At 50.8% G+C, this 18,481-nt stretch overlaps 1 protein-coding gene across 2 annotated transcripts in view; it reads left to right on the top strand.

Annotated features, from left to right (window-relative positions):
* Positions 1-18,481, top strand: part of Ssbp3 (single stranded DNA binding protein 3) — a 159,100-nt gene that overhangs the window by 115,533 nt on the left and 25,086 nt on the right. The window lies entirely within an intron of this gene.

Raw genomic sequence — 18,481 nt, forward strand, 5'->3', positions numbered from 1 at the left:
CCTGCCTCAGCCTCCCAGGTTGCTGGGATTACCAGCCTGCACTACTGCACCTGGCTTGTTTGCTTTTTCTCCTTTGATATCCAGGTTTCTGAGATGGGCAATGTCCTGTGATACAATATGATGAGATGTGTGTGGTAGCAAGTTAAGGGATGGGTGAGAACTGACCTGACCATACTTCCTGGTTGGGGAATAGGGGAATAGCGTGGGACTCTTGGGGGCTTAGTAGAATTTAACAAGGGCACTCTGATTCTGTTTCTTTTTATTTAAAAACAAACAAAAAAAAGGTCCTAATCTTGACATCCCCAGCACTTAGCATCTACTAGGAAGACAGTATATGTTTAAATTGAGTTTATTTTTGCTGCTCATGTTACAGGAGAGGAACCTAGCCAGCCCCAAAGCACTAGATCTGGCCTTCTGACCATGGAGAGGATCTAATAGGAAGCCACCTTGGGAATCCAGAACTGGTGTTCTGGAATGAAATAGAACACAGAAGACTTGACCATGCACTTGCTGAGTGACCTTGGTCAAGTTGCTCCCTATATCTGGGCCCCAGTTTTCTCACTAGTCAATGGAACAGGCTGGACCAGATGGTCTCTGAGGGCCCTTCCAACTCTGATTTTCTGCTTTGGATCCAGATGGATTTTACTTAATCAAGCAGTGGCATTTTCCCCCTTTCATGCAGCTTAACTCTGGCTGCACATCTGGCAAACCCAGTGTGGCCTCAGCCAGGCCCACTGGTCTGGGTAGGTCTTTCTTGGCCCCAAGGGGGCACCATCCAATAAGAATTTCTAGGTCTAGAACTGGGGAATGATAAGAGAATGGGGGTCATGGGGAACAGAGCATTTGGTACAGATTGTTTTTGTTCTTGTTTTGCTTTTAAATTCCAATAATTGTTTTTAGTTATGTAGCTTTAAAACGTGCAGCTAGTTTTCATTTTGATCAGTGTTTGTGCAGAGGAGGCATGACTGATTGGGAAAGTGAGACTTGGAAAGGTGAATGACCTTCCTCAGAATTATTAAGCCAGAGCTATAATGGGAGTCTAATCCCAGGATTCCCAGTTCCCAAGCTGCTGGTCTTCGATAGCATTTAGAAGTCCAAGTGTGGATACATGTCTAAGTGTTTAATGGAAGGAAAGAAAGCAACAATGGCCATTTTCTCTCAAAAGTAACAGATTTCCATTCAGATGCAGGTTGGGCTTGACTAGTGGTCACTGCTAGGAACACTGTGTTGAGAATGATTTTGAAGCTATGTCCAGGCTCAACAGGTGCTGATTGGCCATGTCTGCCATAGGTGGACATGTAATGGAAGTACATATCCTGTTTATTTGCCATCCCAGTGTAGCCTAGATTTCTTATTCATAGATGTGGAAGTGGAATTCCAGAGGGAGAAGGCATGGAGTTAGTGATAGTCATCAGCCACCTCTCACATACACATGGCTGGGGTTTAGGATGGACCTGAATTAGCCTGCCCACTAGCCTCCCAGAGAGAATTGACACGTGAACCATGCCCTGTAGCAGGACGGAGAAACCTGCGTGCCAAGACGAGAGACCAGGGAGGGCTTCTGGTAGCAGTGTAGGCCTGGCTGAGACCATGTCTACAGTGAGGTGGGTGAGAGCTGCTTGGTGGAAGGCTGCAGAGGCTGCCAGGCAGTTGTTGACAGCCCTTGCTGAAGAGTGTGGGCTTCGTCTGGTGGGCAGCAAAGAACCGCTGAAGCACTCTAAGCTCGGTGATAATGCCTGGGCTAGCTCTGAATTCCTGAACAGTTACCCTGCAGTTGCCCCAGTGGCTCTGTGGGTACCATCCAATAAGGATTTCCAGGTTCAGAACTTGGGTGCTGCAGCTGGTGCTCAGGAAGTACCTGACCGCATGAATGGTGGATGCTGGCCTTACAGAGATCACAGAGTTAAAGATGTGCTTCTCCAGAAAAGACAGTCCCGAGGCATCCAAGGGGCCTAGCTCTCTCCCCAAAACTTAGCCTACCCTGATCTGAACCTCCCCAGATAGTCTCTGCTGTGGTGGGAAGGGTAAAAAGTGATTGACTTGTCCCCTGTCAGTGAGTCCATGTTCCTGCCAACCAATCCCACCCGCCTTGAAAAGAGGTGAGGTCTGTCCCCAGAGTGCTCTGGTCCCCATCAGTTCTGGGAGAGAAGACCAGAAGGAGCAAACGATGCGTGTAGCCCAGAAGCCAGAGAAATGATCCAGCAAATAAGAGGAGAGCAGCACACGTGACCCCAGCCCTTTCCTACTGTGATGATAGGGACAGCTCCCCTCCTTCCCATGGCAGACGTGGCTGGGGTTTCCCAGGAGAGAGGCAGCCTCCAGAGAGCTCTGACGGCTGTCTGAAGTGTCTGACGTTATGCCAAGTGGAAGTGATTGAGCCCTGCCTCTGTGAGGCTTCAGCCTCCTATCCCAGGTCTTGGGGAGAAAAGACGAGGGAGGCCTATTTGCGTCTTTGTATAGAAGACATTTCTACCATCTGCCCATTTTGTAGTGAAGTGGTGAGCTGCTTGACGGTGATGGTAACCCAGCAGGGAGGTGATGACCCGCGGGGAGCCTTACGGTCTGTGAGCAAACCTTTGGGTGGGTAGTATGTTTCCAGGAAGGCCAAGGTCCAGTAAATGATAACATGCGTTGGTAGCACACCTGGGGCAGCCCCGAAGATTTGGGTGTTGCAGCAGGAAAAAGAGGGGAGCAGAGGGCCAGCAGCAAGTGCTGCAGCAAGAAAGGCTTCTCCATGCAGATTAGGACAGATCAGGGGCGGGAGACTTGGAAAGAGTGTGTTCTTCTGGTTTTCAAAGCCTGCTACGAGGGAGGACTTGGGGCTGGGATCTCCATCTGACAGATGGTGAGGCAGTGCAGGTGAGGGAGCTGGGACCGTGTGAGACCTGGCCAGGCTTGTTGCTTCTCCCTTAGCCATGGGTCAGCAGTGGTCCCTGGGGTTCAGGGACATTTGATAAGCACCATAGACTGGAAGAGGCAGCCCTGCCCTCCAGGGCCCTTGATATAGTAGAGGCGGCAGGGGTGACTTTGTGGTGGGAGATGCCACCTGGGGGCAGAGGGTGGGGCAGCAGCCTGCTTGGCCTGAAGACTGTCTAGGGAAAGGGGCTGACATTTGAACTGAGGCCTGTCGGGGAGAGGGGAAGGGCAGGAGGGCTAGTGCGCCAGAATGCGAGTGTGGAAGGGCAAGTTTGGGAAGGCAGAAGGCCTGGAGAGCTGGGCTGGAGTGGGAGGGGTGGTCCAGGAGGTGAGCAGGGCTGGCCCAAGGTAGGCCAAGAGTAGATATAGGAAGGATTTAAATTTAAAGACGGGACAGGGCGGGGGTGTCCCAGGAAGGGCCCCAGTGACTAGAGAGGCCAACTATTAGCCAATTGGTCAGTGTGGAGTCCTGGTCATATCTCCTCAGGAGGTGGCCTTGGCCTGTGGTGATGGGGTGAGACTGTGAGCCATGACTGGTGCTTCCCTGCCCATGACTTGTGACTGGTGGTGGCCCCTTGGTGGAGGTTGGAGCTGAGCAGGAGACAAGCCCAGAGGAGGCCTAGACCTCTGGCCTGGTCAGGTAGTACTGGGAAACGTGTGGTCGTGGGGGTAAGTGAGGAGAGCAGGAGGCAGGTGGGCTGAGGAGCTGCAACTGAGTGCCTCTGCTCCTTCCTTGTAAGGCAGAACAGTAAGGCCTCTGGGTGCGGTCCTGGGGCAGTCCAGTGTGGTCCTCCTGCCCACCTCTGCCATTCCTTCAGACCCCAAGTGGAATGTCTAATCCTTTTTGGAATTGGGCTGGAAGTACTCTTCATATAGGAAAGGTGTCCACATGTGTCTTCTGTTATTTCATGTGACTTGGAAGGTAGACCCAGGAGCCAGTAAGTCTGTTAAAAAAGGAAACCAGACTCAAATTTGGATGGGGCAGCGAGATCTGCATTTTCTCTATGAAATGTGTGTCTTTCAGGAAGCACCCACACCTCCTTTCTGGGCCCAGCCCTTGCCCAATATGTGTTTGTGAATGGAGGGGGTCTTCCTATGTGAGAGAGACCAAAGATGCTGGGTCAGGTTCCTCCAGGGCACAGAAACACTCCCAGCCCCTCTCCCTGCCTGCCTCCAGACTGACGGAAGGTAGGGTCACCCTGCTGAGAAGGATTAGATAGGAGATGGAGCACCCCAACTGCTGGGCTCCAGGCCACAGTTGGAAGTGGGGAATAATGCTTACCCCCAGGCCCCACCTGTTCAAACCAATTTGGCTCTGAAAAGGGCGGGCCCCCCTCTGATTACTGGGAGGGAAGGCAGCTAGAGGTTCAGAGCCCAAAGCCCAGCCCAGGGGAGCTGGACACCCTGTTTGAGTCTATCCCTGATGCCAAAGAACCGTGTCCTTGAGAAGTCATCCTCCCCCCTCTGGCCTTAGTTGGCCCCCCTGTTCACCGAGGAATGTTGTCCACTCCTAAACACTGGGCCTGACACACCAACCCCTGCCCCCACAGTCGCCTGGCCTGTGCACAGAGCCCTGCGGCAGGAGAGGGAAGAGAGCCTTCTTTCCTTGCCAGCACCACCTCCACAAAGGTCAGGCTGTGCTCCCGCCCGCAGCCAGCCTGGTGCCTAGCGTCTGCCCAGTGGCCGATGACCAGCACCAGGGCTCCTAGCAACAGTGGACAAAAGGTTATTCCTGATGTGCCAGGCTGGCTCAGCCTCCACCCTCCCCTCTCAAAGAGGAAAAAGAAGTTGCGGCCTTGACGGGTGCCTATGCCAGTGTGCACGCGTGTGGACATGTTTGTGTCTGCACACTCGAGCTGCCTCTCTCTCCTCCAAAAACGTGCACTCCACATGTAGCGCCCCAGCTCTCACTGATGAAATGGAAAGTTGAACATAAATCAATGTCTGCCGCCCAGTTAGCTATGCCTCAGCAGCCAGTGCCTGGGAGATTTGCTCGGTAACAAAGCCCCCAGCGGCTCTGTGAGCCTCGACTGCCCCCTAATGCGGAGCCAGCCCACACCGTGGAGCCCTGCGGGCTGTGCACCAGCTCCACCAGCACGACTCTCCCTCGCGCCCTCCTTCCCCCAGGTCTCTCTCCTCCCTGGGTGGGGGTGGGGGAGTCTCGCTGCTGCTGCTGCTGCTGCTGCTGGTGCTGCTGCTGCTGCTGCTGCTTGCTGCTCTCTGGGCCTCCCCTTCCAACTATAAACCGATTGCCAAGTCTGGCGTTTATGGATCTGATTCTGGAAGGATTGCTGTCAGCAGTGGCCTCACCTCTTCGTTTATTAAGAGCTTGGACTGTTTTATCCTCTCCCCTCTGGACCTGCTTATGCTCTTGTTTTCTCCCTGCGCCTGGGAGCCACCCTGCCTTGCTGCCAGTTCACCCAGCGCTGTGCCACTGCTCCCCCTTCCTCTTTGGAGGGGTTGGTGCCTGTGAGGAGGTGTGTGGCGGGGGCTGCTGTTCTGTTTTTGTTTTGTTTTGTGTCTGCAGGGAGAGCAGGGTAGACTCTCCTGCTTCTGCCCCACCCCATCTCAGCAAATTATGCTGAGGTTTTTCTCCTTTAAAAAAAAGAAAGAAAGAAAGGTCAAATTCCTTAACCCTTGTAACAGAAGAGGTTCTGGGAGGAGAATTCCAGCACAATCCTGTAATAACACGCCTCAGCAGTACCCAGATCAGGATGGACCCCCTGAATCAGATCATGCCAAAGGAAACTGTCCTTTGGGAGAATCTGGGCCAGGAGCCCTGGACAGGGATCGGAGGCTGCTCATGCATCTAGAGTGGTGTGAGGCATTCAGTTCTGAGTGCTGGGGACATGGCAGGGGTCCACCCTGTGAGTGTCAGGCTCATATCCTATTCTGCCTAAATTCACTCCCCAAGCAACTTCTCCACGAAAAGCTCCCTCTCCAAATGAAGGCCTTGGAGTAAATAGAGCCTCTGGGCCAGGCTCATCCATGTTCCTTTGAGCTCCCTCCCAGGAAAAACTTCCTCTTTCTTGCTAAAACCTCAATGGACGGGAAAGATGCTGGAAATCTGGCGACAAGCACATCCTTCATGAAATGCCAGCTCTGTGCCTGGTGCTAGGTTCCCCAAGAGCTCCCTACCCCAGGAGGTACCACATCAGCTTTGCACAGTACCAAAAGGGAGGCAGTGTCCAGCTGGGGTCAGGAATACCATGAGTGACCATGAACAGGGGCTTTGGAACAAGATGGACCCCACCATTACCTGGTGGAGTGACCTGGTCAGCTGCCCAGCTCCTGAGGCACTGTGTCCTCAGCAGTGCTGTAAGAGTCTGTCTTGCTGCTCTCTTCTGTCATGGTGGGAGGACTGACTGGAGGCATGAGTGTGTATTCATGTTCTGTAATGGGTTATTACTGCTGCTGAAAGATGACCGGCTGGCTTCAGGATCATGCCGACCAGTGGGCAGAAGCCCAGCAGCTGGACCTGGCACTCCCAACACATTTGTCAACTTGTCTCCTTCCTCTGTCTGGGTTGCCCCTCCCTCACTCTCTGTGAAGGCAGTCAGCCCATCCTTCCTGACAGCTCAGGGGTCACACAGCCCGGGTGGGCACATGGGTTTCCCTGAGAAATTCAGTTAACCTCTCTGAACTTCAGTTGCTTCATCTAATAATTGGGGGTGACAAAAGCTATGACCCCTTAGGGCACTGGTAAGGATACTGTGAAATGATGCATATAAAGTCCTGCCTGGTGCCGGCTGAACACTCAGTACCTGTTAGCTTTCGGATCTTTTGGGTCATTGCCGTGTGCCCTAAGACTGTTTTTGTTTTGGTTTGGTGTGGGGGGGGTGTTGTTTGTTTGTTTACCTTCTTTCTTCCCTTCCTTTAGAACTAGAAACCAGGGTGAAGCTAGGTCTTACAGCTTATCCAAGAGTAAGGACCACGTTGTTTTCTTCCCTTTCCAGAAGGGAGTTTTAGGGGCTTAGCACAGCCTTTAATGGCATTGATATGGGAGAGGTTTGGGGGATTCTCCAGATCTGTTGACTTTTTAGTGCTTAATCCTTCAGTTTGACAAACTTAGCACGTACTTAATACCAGACTTCATTTGGCCTGTTAACATGCTACTGCACTTAATCCTGGCCCCCTGACTTGCCTCCTTGGACCTTGCTACCCTGACTTCTGGTTTCCTGGTCCACCCAATAGGAGCTCTTGTGGGGAGATGGAGGCAAGAAGCAGTTTGTATGTCCAGGAGCCTTGGGCTCTGTTTCTAGCAGGCCCAAGTGAGCTTGATAGAGAACTGCTCTCTATCTGGGGGGCTGGGTCTTTGCCTGTATGAACTCCTTCACTGGAGTTCTCTCACTGGTGAATTGTACGTAAGTATCATTTGATGTGGTTTGATTTTGTTTTAAAATGGGAATCTCACTAAGTTTCCCGGGCTGACCGTGAACTTGAAATCCTTCTGCCTCAGCCTTGGGAGTAGTTGGGATTACAGGTGGCCTGGCTTATTTACACATCATTTGGGTTTCATTTTTCTCAGCCAGTAAAATAGGAGCAGCTCCACCTGCTTCACCAGCTATGAGTTGTACCAACATTTGGGAATGTGGTCAGAAGGGGAGGCAATTTTGAATTCTGCACAAAGGCTCCTTCCCAAAGGCCGACATTCAATCATTCATCTCTTCAGCACACATTTATGACCACCAGCCTTCTGCCTAGCCCCGCTGGGCCCCCAAGGTTGGCAGGCAGAATAGTCCCTGGCCTCAGGTGTTTATAGTCCACAGCTCAGACTCCAGACAGGGCTAACTCCAGGTCAGTGGATGGCATGTTCTCCTCCACCAAGTACTCTTATTATCTGCACTGTCCCTTCATTACAGGAATAAAGCCCACAGTCTTGGTAAGGCATTGAGACCTCATTGTGGTCTAGCCCTACTGTTCTCATCCCATATGTTGGGCAAGCTCTTTGTCCCCAGGGCAAGAGCCAGTGCTATTGCTCTCAGACCAGGCCTTTGTCCATCCGTCAGTCCACAATGTAGATTCTTTAATGTGCTGCAGAATTCTCCCCTCCCTTTCTTGATGCCTCTTAAGTTCTTAGGTCATTTTTATTCAAAAGACTGAAAAAAATCTTGCCCCAAGATCAAAAAAGATATGCCCAACCTGTGGATCTGATTAATAAGTTCCTCTTAGGTTAAGAGAATGGCTCTGTGATGGTGGGGTGGGTTTTGCCTGTATGAACTCCTACCCTGGGTTCTGTCATTAGTAAATTTCACCTAAGCATCATTTGATGTGATGATGTGACTCTAGGATTCCCGAGAATCCTGATGCCACAAATCTTGCTCTGGAGTTATAGAAATGATCTAAGAATCTTGACCCTGCAGTCTGTCTAGGGAAGTGGACTTACCGTCTGGGTCTCAATCCCCAGCAGTGTTAGAGAGAGTGGACATGGGAGATGAAGCAGTGAGTGAGCAAATGAACCCTGGCCTTTGGCCAGACCGTCAAGGACTGGGATGGGCTTAATCGTATTCAAGTGGGATGGAAGGAGCCACCTGTAAATGAATTTTAACGGGTTTCCTCATCCCACGTACAGTGGGAGAGATGGAAATTAGCGCCCCAGTCAGCTGTCCATTCACTGTTTTCCATGATAAGTCTTGATTTCTGACTTCTGAGAAAGTATAGAAACATTCAGGGGAAGAAACAAAAGGTGTATTATTCCCGAGACATGTGTTTGATGGCTGCTTCCTTACAGTTAATATTCCCTCCTCAGCCTGACTGTCCCAGCCCAAGATTACCATCTTGTACACAAGATCCTCCAGAATCACCCTCTCCTGGCTGCCTAGATTCCATCCTCTGGGCCCAGGATCTCTGTCCATGCCTCTGTGATTAGACACCTCTCCATTCCTTCATGGTCCTGCATAAAATGTGATTATTCTCACATGTGATGATTAGTCCTGCCCACCCAGATGCCCAGTGCACCTGGTATCTGCCTCTGTTGTGGTGCTGCTGCAGTGTTCTTTACACCTGGATCTCGCCCACTAGGCTGGGACTCTAGGGGAAGGCAGAATGCTGCTTAGTCCTGTCTTAGCTTTGCACATAATTAGCCCAAGGGACTGATACTTAGTGGTTGGATGTCCTGACTGCCAGGTAGAAGTGGGTTCTGCCCACTTGTTCTAGGTACTGGTGCATTTTCCTTTGTCCTTGAAATGGGCATCCAGTTTGCGCATGTCCACGCAGTCTTTAGCAGGGAGGTCTCCGGGGTTTAGTGGTCCCCCAGAGTCAACCTTTCTTCTCCCCAGACCCATCCCAACCACCACCTGGGAGTCAGGCCCCTTGAATATTTATGTTGACAAGTGAAGGAAGGGCTTGTTCCCCAGCCTGGTGGCAAGGATGAAATTGGGTTGATTGTTAGCTATCTTGGGCAAGTGGGCTGTACCTGAATGCTAGTGTTCAGCTGAGATGATCAACTACCATTTATTCAACAGTAGTGGACAAGTAAATCAGGTTCATGAGTGGTCATGTGGCATGTTGTGGGGAGAATCCAAATGCAGATTTTCTGACCCCTGGGCCAGAGCTCATTTTGTTTGTCCTCAATAGGATAAACCTTGGCTCTTATAATACCTTTAGTGCCCCTGGACTTCGGTTTTTTATTTTGTAAAATGAGGTTAATTTTTACTTCTTTTGTCTTATGAGAGACACATGGTTAAAATCAGAAAGTAGGTATAGTACTGTTAGATTTTTCCTTGAGAATTAGAAAAGACCCCAGTTTTTCCCCTCTCAGTCTCGAGAGCATTATCTGGCTCAGGGTTCTGCAAGAACTTTCAGTAAATGGTCACTAGTAGGTCTTTCAGATTGTATGAGATGCCTGATCTCCATTGTAACTGCTCAGCTCTGCCATTGGAGCATGAAGGCAGCTGTACACAAATGAGTGAGACTGTATCCAAATAAAACTTTATTTATAAGAATTGCTGGCAGACTGATTTTACCCCTTGTTTACTGTATCTCAGCATGATGGCCATGCCTTGGGGGTCCTTGTGCTGCTACTGAGCCTGACCCTCTGCCTTGCAAAGCTAGGGTGATCTGGCTCTTCTGTGTCTAAACCAGTGAGCACATACTCCTGAGGCTCAGTCCCCCCTCTGTCATGGCACAGGCACAGGTCAAGGGCTGGAGGAAGAGGTGGCAGCTGTGTGTAGTCGATCTTGGACACTGCTGTTATTTCCATTTGTTATTTCCTCCCTTTGTTTGGAAAACCATCTAGCCTACTGATCCTGTGCTTCTGTGGGGCAAGGATCTGCCTCATACCTATTGAGAAAAACCTTTATTGAGTGCCCCCTGGGGGTGTCTTCACAGGGCTACCTAGGGAAGGAAGCCAGATTCACAGTGAGGGACCTTGTGTCCTGGTCATTTGCCCAGTGCTATTCTGGCTTCTTAGAGGTGGGCAGGAGGAGGGAGTTCAGCTGGAGTTTAATTCCGGTAGATCAATGAGCTGCTGCTCACTATTCTTACATGGAATGGTCTCAGTGGCATGAGGACTCCTAATATTTGTACAGTCGTGACCCCAAAGGGGAGATATGATGTGTCCTGCTTTCTCTAAGTGAAGACTTCTCCTGAATCCCAGGAAGCCCTGCCTGATGGTGAGCTGTCTGGGGACTGTGTCCAGCTCAGCCCCCTCAGGACTGACCATGCATGTGCCAGACCCATGCCGGCTGTATACACATTCAGGCCTCCTCTGACTTGGAGCTGGCAGCATCAGGCCCAACTCTGGCCTGTACCCCCAAGACGTGCCCATATATAACGATGTCTCTTCCCAGGGGACACATTCAGTCAGGGTAGGAAGACACCTCTCCAAACCATGCCAAGTTCATTTATGCAAGTTGAAATGGGAAAATAACCTTTCCTCCAGTGAGCTACACCACCTGCTAGTGATCATTCTCCCACTCAAGGAGGCTGTGGGTGAGTCAAAGCCATGCCAACAGATATTGGATGTCCATGGCTCACAGGCATACCTTAATCCTCTCCAGAGTGGGCTTGTAGCTTTTTCTGTCAGCATTTGATTATCTATCAAATGCCTTTTGCCATGCGTATAATCATTGCAATTTTATATTCACTTCATTAAAGTGACACACCCAATATGCAGATTATACCAGCCACCAATACTACACACCCACTGTATTCTGCTGCTGGCCATCTGAACCCACCTCTTCAGCCTTGTCAGTTTAATGAGACCCTAAGTTGCTGGAGTCTGGGGGTTGGGAATGTGTGGAGTGTTTTATCTCTTAGCAACCTAAAACTTCAAGTCTCCTTTTCCCAGTAGCCTTCCTTGAGGACCAGAGGTAGCTTTGATCTAGATGGTAATGGCACAGGCTCTGCAGTTTACAAAGCACTCTCCTGACTCTTGGGACCATGAGGGATGTATAGCTGGACTTCTTGCCTCTTTGTGGATGAGCTGCCCAAGGCCAGGACTCTAGCTCTAGTGCTTACGGCTCTCGCCTCAGGCCACAGCCTATTTTCATGCCTGCTCCCCTCCAGGCCCACCTCCCTACCCAGGAGACCTGGAATTAAGTCTCTGCTGTTTCTCTGTGAGTCTGTGATTTCCAGACAGGTGCAGGTGGTCTCGAGGAATGCTGGGCAGAGTTTGATGAAGGAGCAGTGAGTTTGGGGAATATTTAATTTAGCACACAGGTTCTCTCTCTCTTTTTTTTTAATCTTAAAGACTCTGGGGGTGAGATAGTTCCTTATCTTTTGTTTTCTTTTTCTGTTTTGTTTTGTTTTGTTGTTTGTTTGTTTGTTACTAAGGGGTTTAGGTTGAACCCAGAGTGTTCTTCCACTGAGTGATACCCCCTAGACCTTTTTTATCTTTCATTTTTCCAGTACTAGGGATTTAACCTAGAGACATTTTACCACTGGACCCCTATCCCTTTTCATTTTTTATTTTGAGATAGCAAGGCCCTAAGCAACTTAGTGAGACCCTAAGTTGCTGAAGTTGACCTTGAACTTGGCAACCCTCCTGATTCATCCTCCCTAGTCACTGGGATTATAGGTATGCACAGCCTGGTGAGTCTTTAGCTTAGAGGGCCAGCTTGGCCAGCCTATTGGTATTAACTTATCTTTCTGGTTCCTTGAACCCACAAGTATTAAAGGGGCCTACCCACGACTTACTGGGCCATGTGCCCCTTGTCATGGCTGTGTGGTCCACCTCTAGCTGAGCCTTGCTGCTGTGTCTAGGCCCTGCCTTGGATGTACCCCTGGATGGGGTGAACAGTTGTTGTCCTTGAAGGGCCCACATAGCACTCCTCGATAATGCAGGGTATCAGGAGGAGACTCACAGGATGGTGTGTGACTTTGAAAGGCTGAGAATGTTCGCAGACCCTGCAGCCTCCCATCAGTCTGAGCCAAGCCAGGGGCTGGCAGGTTGAGCTCCTACCTTCATGTAAGTGGCTCCAGGAGCTGGAGGCTAGGACACCATAGGAGACTGAGGCCCTCTGTGCACCCCACAATGCTAGTTGGATCACACCTCCACAGTATTTATAAAACAGACCTGTTTCTCTTAAGAGGCCCAAGACTCAGGACCATTAGGGAAATGGACTCACTGCGTGTACTGGAGGTTCTAGGTAGAACCTACTGTCTCCATGTACCTGCCAGTCTCTGGGGCTCTAGGAGTCCTTCCTGTCTGCTCTCTGCCCTGACACAGGACACAGAGGTGCCTCTCCTAGGCTAGCAGAATGCTGGGTTACTCTGGGACCTTCCCCTCCATCCAGTCCTGGCCCCATCATTTAGTGACTTTGCTGTCCTAACATTTCCGTATCCCAGGCCCATGTCACTGCGAAGATCTCCCATTATGCTTCAGATGAAGTATGGGACAGAGCCAGAATGTGACGAGGAACGGGGGCTCCTGCTGTGCTGTGAACATTGCTCCCCACTGCATGGATGCTGGGAAAGGCCTTTCACTATACTGACGTTTCCCCTGCAGGATTTTGTGAAACCACTAAGCATTTTCCTCAGTCACAGCCATAAGAGAGCCCCCAGGCCCTGCCCATGTGTCTGTCCAAGGCTCCTGAATGTAACAGTACTCAACACTGAAATTACAGAGAAAAGAACTAAAAGGAGGTACCCAGATTAGGTATTTGCAGTCAGAGATCTTTGGGCCATCCGGGACAGAATGGCAAATGCATTAACAGGGACTGGGGCAGTGTGAAGGCTGCATGCGTATAATCATTGCAATTTTATATTCAATGCAAAAAGGTCTCCTTTCCCAAGACTTGGGAGCAGATTTCCCTGCATTGGGGTCTCCTGAGACTTGCAGGAGAAAGGTCTCCTTTCCCAAGACTTGGGAGCAGATTTCCCTGCATTGGGGTCTCCTGAGACTTGCAGGAGCCCTGCCATCACCCCGCAGCAACACCGTGGCATGGTAGAAGGAGTTCTGACCAGTCTGTTGACCCTGGTTCTCATCCCCAGCTCCTTGATTCTCATCCCCCATCATTGAGTAACAGTACTCAACACTGAAATTACAGAGAAAAGAACTAAAAGGAGGTACCCAGATTAGGTATTTGCAGTCAGAGATCTTTGGGCCATCCGGGACAGAATGGCAAATGCATTAACAGGGACTGGGGCAGTGTGAAGGCTGCACAGGAAAAGGTCTCCTTTCCCAAGACTTGGGAGCAGATTTCCCTGCATTGGGGTCTCCTGAGACTTGCAGGAGCCCTGCCATCACCCCGCAGCAACACCGTGGCATGGTAGAAGGAGTTCTGACCAGTCTGTTGACCCTGGTTCTCATCCCCAGCTCCTTGATTCTCATCCCCCATCATTGAGTAACAGTACTCAACACTGAAATTACAGAGAAAAGAACTAAAAGGAGGTACCCAGATTAGGTATTTGCAGTCAGAGATCTTTGGGCCATCCGGGACAGAATGGCAAATGCATTAACAGGGACTGGGGCAGTGTGAAGGCTGCACAGGAAAAGGTCTCCTTTCCCAAGACTTGGGAGCAGATTTCCCTGCATTGGGGTCTCCTGAGACTTGCAGGAGCCCTGCCATCACCCCGCAGCAACACCGTGGCATGGTAGAAGGAGTTCTGACCAGTCTGTTGACCCTGGTTCTCATCCCCAGCTCCTTGATTCTCATCCCCCATCAAGCTTGGAGGGTCAGAGCCTGTGTTCTGCAGCCCTGGCCTCCGTCTACCTGTATGGCAATTGAACAGGAGCCAGGCTTCCGCTGGAACACCTGGCAGGTTATGCCACCCCTCAGGCTTGTTCGTCACTGGGCTTTCGACAAGTCTGATGTGCCTCTGTGAGCTCACATGGGGCTGACTGGATGCAAAGTCAGAACCTACCGTCTCCGTGTACCTGCCAGTCTCTGGGGCTCTAGGAGTCCTTCCTGTCTGCTCTGTGCCCTGACACAGGACACAGAGGTGCCTCTCCTAGGCTAGCAGAATGCTGAGTTACTCTGGGACCCTCCCCTCCACCCAGCCCTGGCCCCATCATTTAGTGACTGTGCTGTCCTAACACTTCCATATCCAATTCCTTGACTATCAGATTGGTGGACCTTACTGTGAGGAGCTCAGAATTAAGTGAACTGGTACAGGCAAAGTCCGCACTCACCATTGTCATTATTGTTCCCTTTCACCAATGAGAGGACAGAAGGGCAGTCAATGGCAGAGCAGGATTTGAACCCAGATGTGGGTGGGGGTATGTTACCTTGAAGAGAGCCCTGGCTGGAGTTAGGAGATATAGCTTGGCTGCCAGCTAGTTCTCTGGCCTTAGACAAGTCCCACCTCTGTCCTGGGCCTCTTTTCTATAAAGGACATTGGAGGATGGTATAACAACTTGTCAGAGCCACCCAGCAAACAGATGGCTGTTGGACTGATGTGGTTCCCTCCTAAGCTTCTATCTAGTGTGGCTGCTTGGCCATGATCTGGCCCAAAATTATGTAGTACCTTTGACAGAAAGACCATCAAAGTGGAGCTAGGCCCAGAGGCTTGTTCCAGCCAATCTGGCTTCCAGACACACATATTTGGGTCCCTCAAAAGCTTTCAGTAACTGCACTCCCAAAAGGCCTATGGGGAAGTTATCCTACACAGGAAAACTGATCAGTGTGAGCAGCTTTGGGACTCCCTCCTTCTCTCACCTCTGCCACAGTCCTCTCCACCTGCCTGCCCCATCTGTCCAGACGTTAGGGCTGAAAGGTTCCTATCCGCACAGAGATAAGAATCCTCCAGCATGATCTGGTTGGTTTGTTTTGGATTATTTCCTATGTAGTATTTTGCCTGCATGGGTAACAAGTCAAAAAGACCGTGAAGTCCTTTTTCTCGAAGCTTACCTATAGGTCTCTTGTCAAGAATGCTGGCTGGGAAGCCAGACAAGTCTGCCTGTTTCTGGCCTATCAAACTCACGGCAGCAGAGCCCTTGCCTCCTGGTGGAGATGGACTACAAGCCTATCATTTTCTTTACAGAAGCAGATGTTTCCCTGAGCACAGCTCTCTTTGCTCCTGAGGACGTGCCTGGCTGTGCCAGGGTCCTGCTACAATGCTGCAGACAATCTCAAGGGCACAGTCCAGGCACAGAGAATGTAGTGACAGAAAGCTACAAGCCGAATGCACGTAGTAGGGACACAGAAGATGAGAGAGGCCCTTTGGGAAGTTGTAGGTTGCTGGCTCCTGGTCTCTTGCAAGCTCCCAGTAGTGCCAGTGGCTGAACTGGCCAGAGCCTGGCCAGCACCTGACAGGGGGTGGGAGGGAAGCTTCTTGTCCTGGGGAGGGAAGTACTGAGCTTCATATTAGCCTGGTCAAGGTTGTGGTGTGATTTTCTGTCTGGTGACCTGTTGGCCTAGGCCAGGATTCCCTGGTCTTAGGTGTTCCAAACTCCAGCTTCTGAGCTACTATTCCTCCCCAGGTTCAACAGCCCATCCCCTCACTGTCTGCTAGGAAGCAGCTCGGGCCAGGGCCTCACTGAACAGCTTGAGCAGACTTATCAACCCAGATCATTGGGGACCAGTCAGAAGTCCAACAGGGAGCTTTTGAGAGAGGCACCTCAGGGGCCTCTTGGGTTGCGGGTGAGGATGGGGGTCCCCAGACCTCCTCAGCAGTGAAGCAGACCCAGGTTTATGCGTTGGCTTGGCGTGATGACTGCTGTTGTGCAGACCCGAGGTGAGCGCCAGCTGCTCTTGGGCACCTCAGATGAGGGAGTCGACCATTGCTGACCTTCCTTGATGAGTGGCACACGGTTGTAAGGGGCTTGCCCAGAACCATGCTGCTCACTTTGTGAAAGCGCTCCCTGTGTCCAGAGAGAGGCGAGGATGGTGAAGGAGGAGGCATTCCCACATTGCCAAGAGCCGAGGAACTGACAGAAGGCCTTTTGCCCCCTCTTGGCAACCGGACCTCACCCTTGAACCATCCTCCTCTGTTCTTTTTATTTTTCTTTTTTTTGGGTGTTGGCTTCGAATTATCTTGTTTTGTTTACATTACACCCAAGTTTCATGGTACAAAAGACTTGCAGGTGCAAATATGTCCCGCCTTCATTAACTTCCCCTCCCTTTTTAATTTATGTGATTTCAATTTTCCTTCCCTGTACTGTTAATTAGGGGACCCTCTAATCAGTGCCATTATCACAGTGGTATTCATGTTTAGGAAAGCCGCTAAACAAATGCTTGCAAAATTGCTAAATGGCTAATTAATGTCTGTTAATTAAGAAAATTGCTCATGGTAACAAACCATGCCGTTGCTGGCAGCCGCTAGAAAGACACACACTTGTTGAAATTAGTAGCGTGGCAGGTAGGGGAACATCTGCTCCTCGGAGCTTTCCGGAAGTGAGCAGCCCCTGGATCAGCCAAGAAGCTCCCAGGCCTGTTGCCAGTGGTGCCCTCAGGTTCCTGTGCAGTTCTCTGCATCTTGCTCTGCGCACCTCTTCTGCCTCCACACCCACCCTCTGGCCCGCGCTTTGCTCCTCCTTGGGACTGGGTTGAGTCCCCTAGTAAGCAGAGCCTGGTGGCCCAGCTTTGAGGAAGAAGACTGGGAGTTAAAACTACCCTTGCATCCCCCATGCAGATTTTGAACTTTTCTCAAAAAACTTCCAAAGCTAATGGCAATATCTGGGTGGAGATAAATACATTGGGGTGTGGCTCCTTGTCCCAGCACCAGAGTCCAGCTCTGAGCCGCCTGGGTGGGCCAGAAAGTCCTTCACACTTTTAGACTGTGACCCACTGTCAGTTTTCTCATAGTAGGAAACTCCTTGGGATTGGGTCCTAGTCTAAAACACTCTCTCACAACTCTTTGTCTGTCTCTCTCTCTCTCGCACACACACACACACGCACTCTCACACACAACTCACTTACATACTTACATATACACGTAAAATAGAGAAATAGTTCAGTCCCCGATACAAGGGGTTGAACCCATGGGCACTTAACCACTGAGCCACATCCTCAGCGCGCCCCCCGCCCCCTAAATTATTTTTAGACAGTCTTGCAAATTTGCTGAGACTGGCTTTGAATTTGCGATCCTCCCACCCAAGCTGGGATTACAGGCATCCACCTAAGATACCTGCCTTAAAATATGCCCCCCCCGCCCAGTTTCAGTTTTTTAAAAAATAATGGTTGCAACCCACTAAATCGATTTCACCGTCCACTGATTGGCGCAACCTGCAATTTGACCAACCCCATTGTTTAAGAGCATTTGTCTCCCTATCTCTTCTGTATAGGGAGGTCAGCATAGCCAGGGCTCTGGGTCAGCTTGAAGCTGCAGGTGGCTCACCACCAACTGGTATGGAAAGACCCTCAATCCACTGACCTACCCATCGGTCAGGAGTCTCCAAGCCCTCCCTCACAGTCCCCTTGATCCTGGGCTGCAGGGGTAAAGGTAGGCCTTAGATCATTGAGCTTCTCATTGTGGTGCTGCCACTTACCAGTTGTGTGGCCATGGCCAAGTGCCTTTATCCCTTGAGACTGTTTCCTCACCTGTAAAAATTAGAATGAGAGACTCCACTTTACAGGACCATTTCACAGACGAAAGCCCAGCGCTGCTTACACTGAGTGGGCACTTGTTTGTTATTTCATTACCCCATTGTTTCAGTCTATGGGGCCACTTTGTTCCTTCTGCCTCTGTCCTTGTCTATCAGTGCCCCTGTGGCACTCCCCCCAGTGGGCGTGGCCTGGACCTCTCCCTAACCCATGATTATTCCTGCTTCAAGACACCAAGTTACCTTGTCCTGATCCCCCAGACTGTGAGCTCCTCAAGGGCAGGGACCTCCCCTGATTCTTTCCCACATCCCTTGCAAGCGGCACGTGCACGCTTTGCATTTGGGTCCAGGTGGCTTTTGTCTGCACATCATTGTACCCTCTGAGCCCATCTCAACCAACGTATTTAACATGGCAAACTATGCTCAGATGGTAGACTGTGTCTGGACCTTGCTCCTGTGTGCTTTGACAGAGGTGCTTCATTTTATTTTTCTTTTCTTCTGAATCCCCTGTGAATGTATTGACCAGCTTCCCTCCCTCCCTCCCACCCGCCGTTTTACACCATTGAGCTGGCGACCTAAGCAGCAGCTCCACCACCTCCCGTCAGCCAGAGCCCCCACCTGCACGCCCGCCGCCACCCT

The sequence above is a fragment of the Callospermophilus lateralis genome, chromosome 7 (assembly GCF_048772815.1).
Source record: "Callospermophilus lateralis isolate mCalLat2 chromosome 7, mCalLat2.hap1, whole genome shotgun sequence".
In the NCBI taxonomy this organism is placed as follows: domain Eukaryota; kingdom Metazoa; phylum Chordata; class Mammalia; order Rodentia; family Sciuridae; genus Callospermophilus; species Callospermophilus lateralis.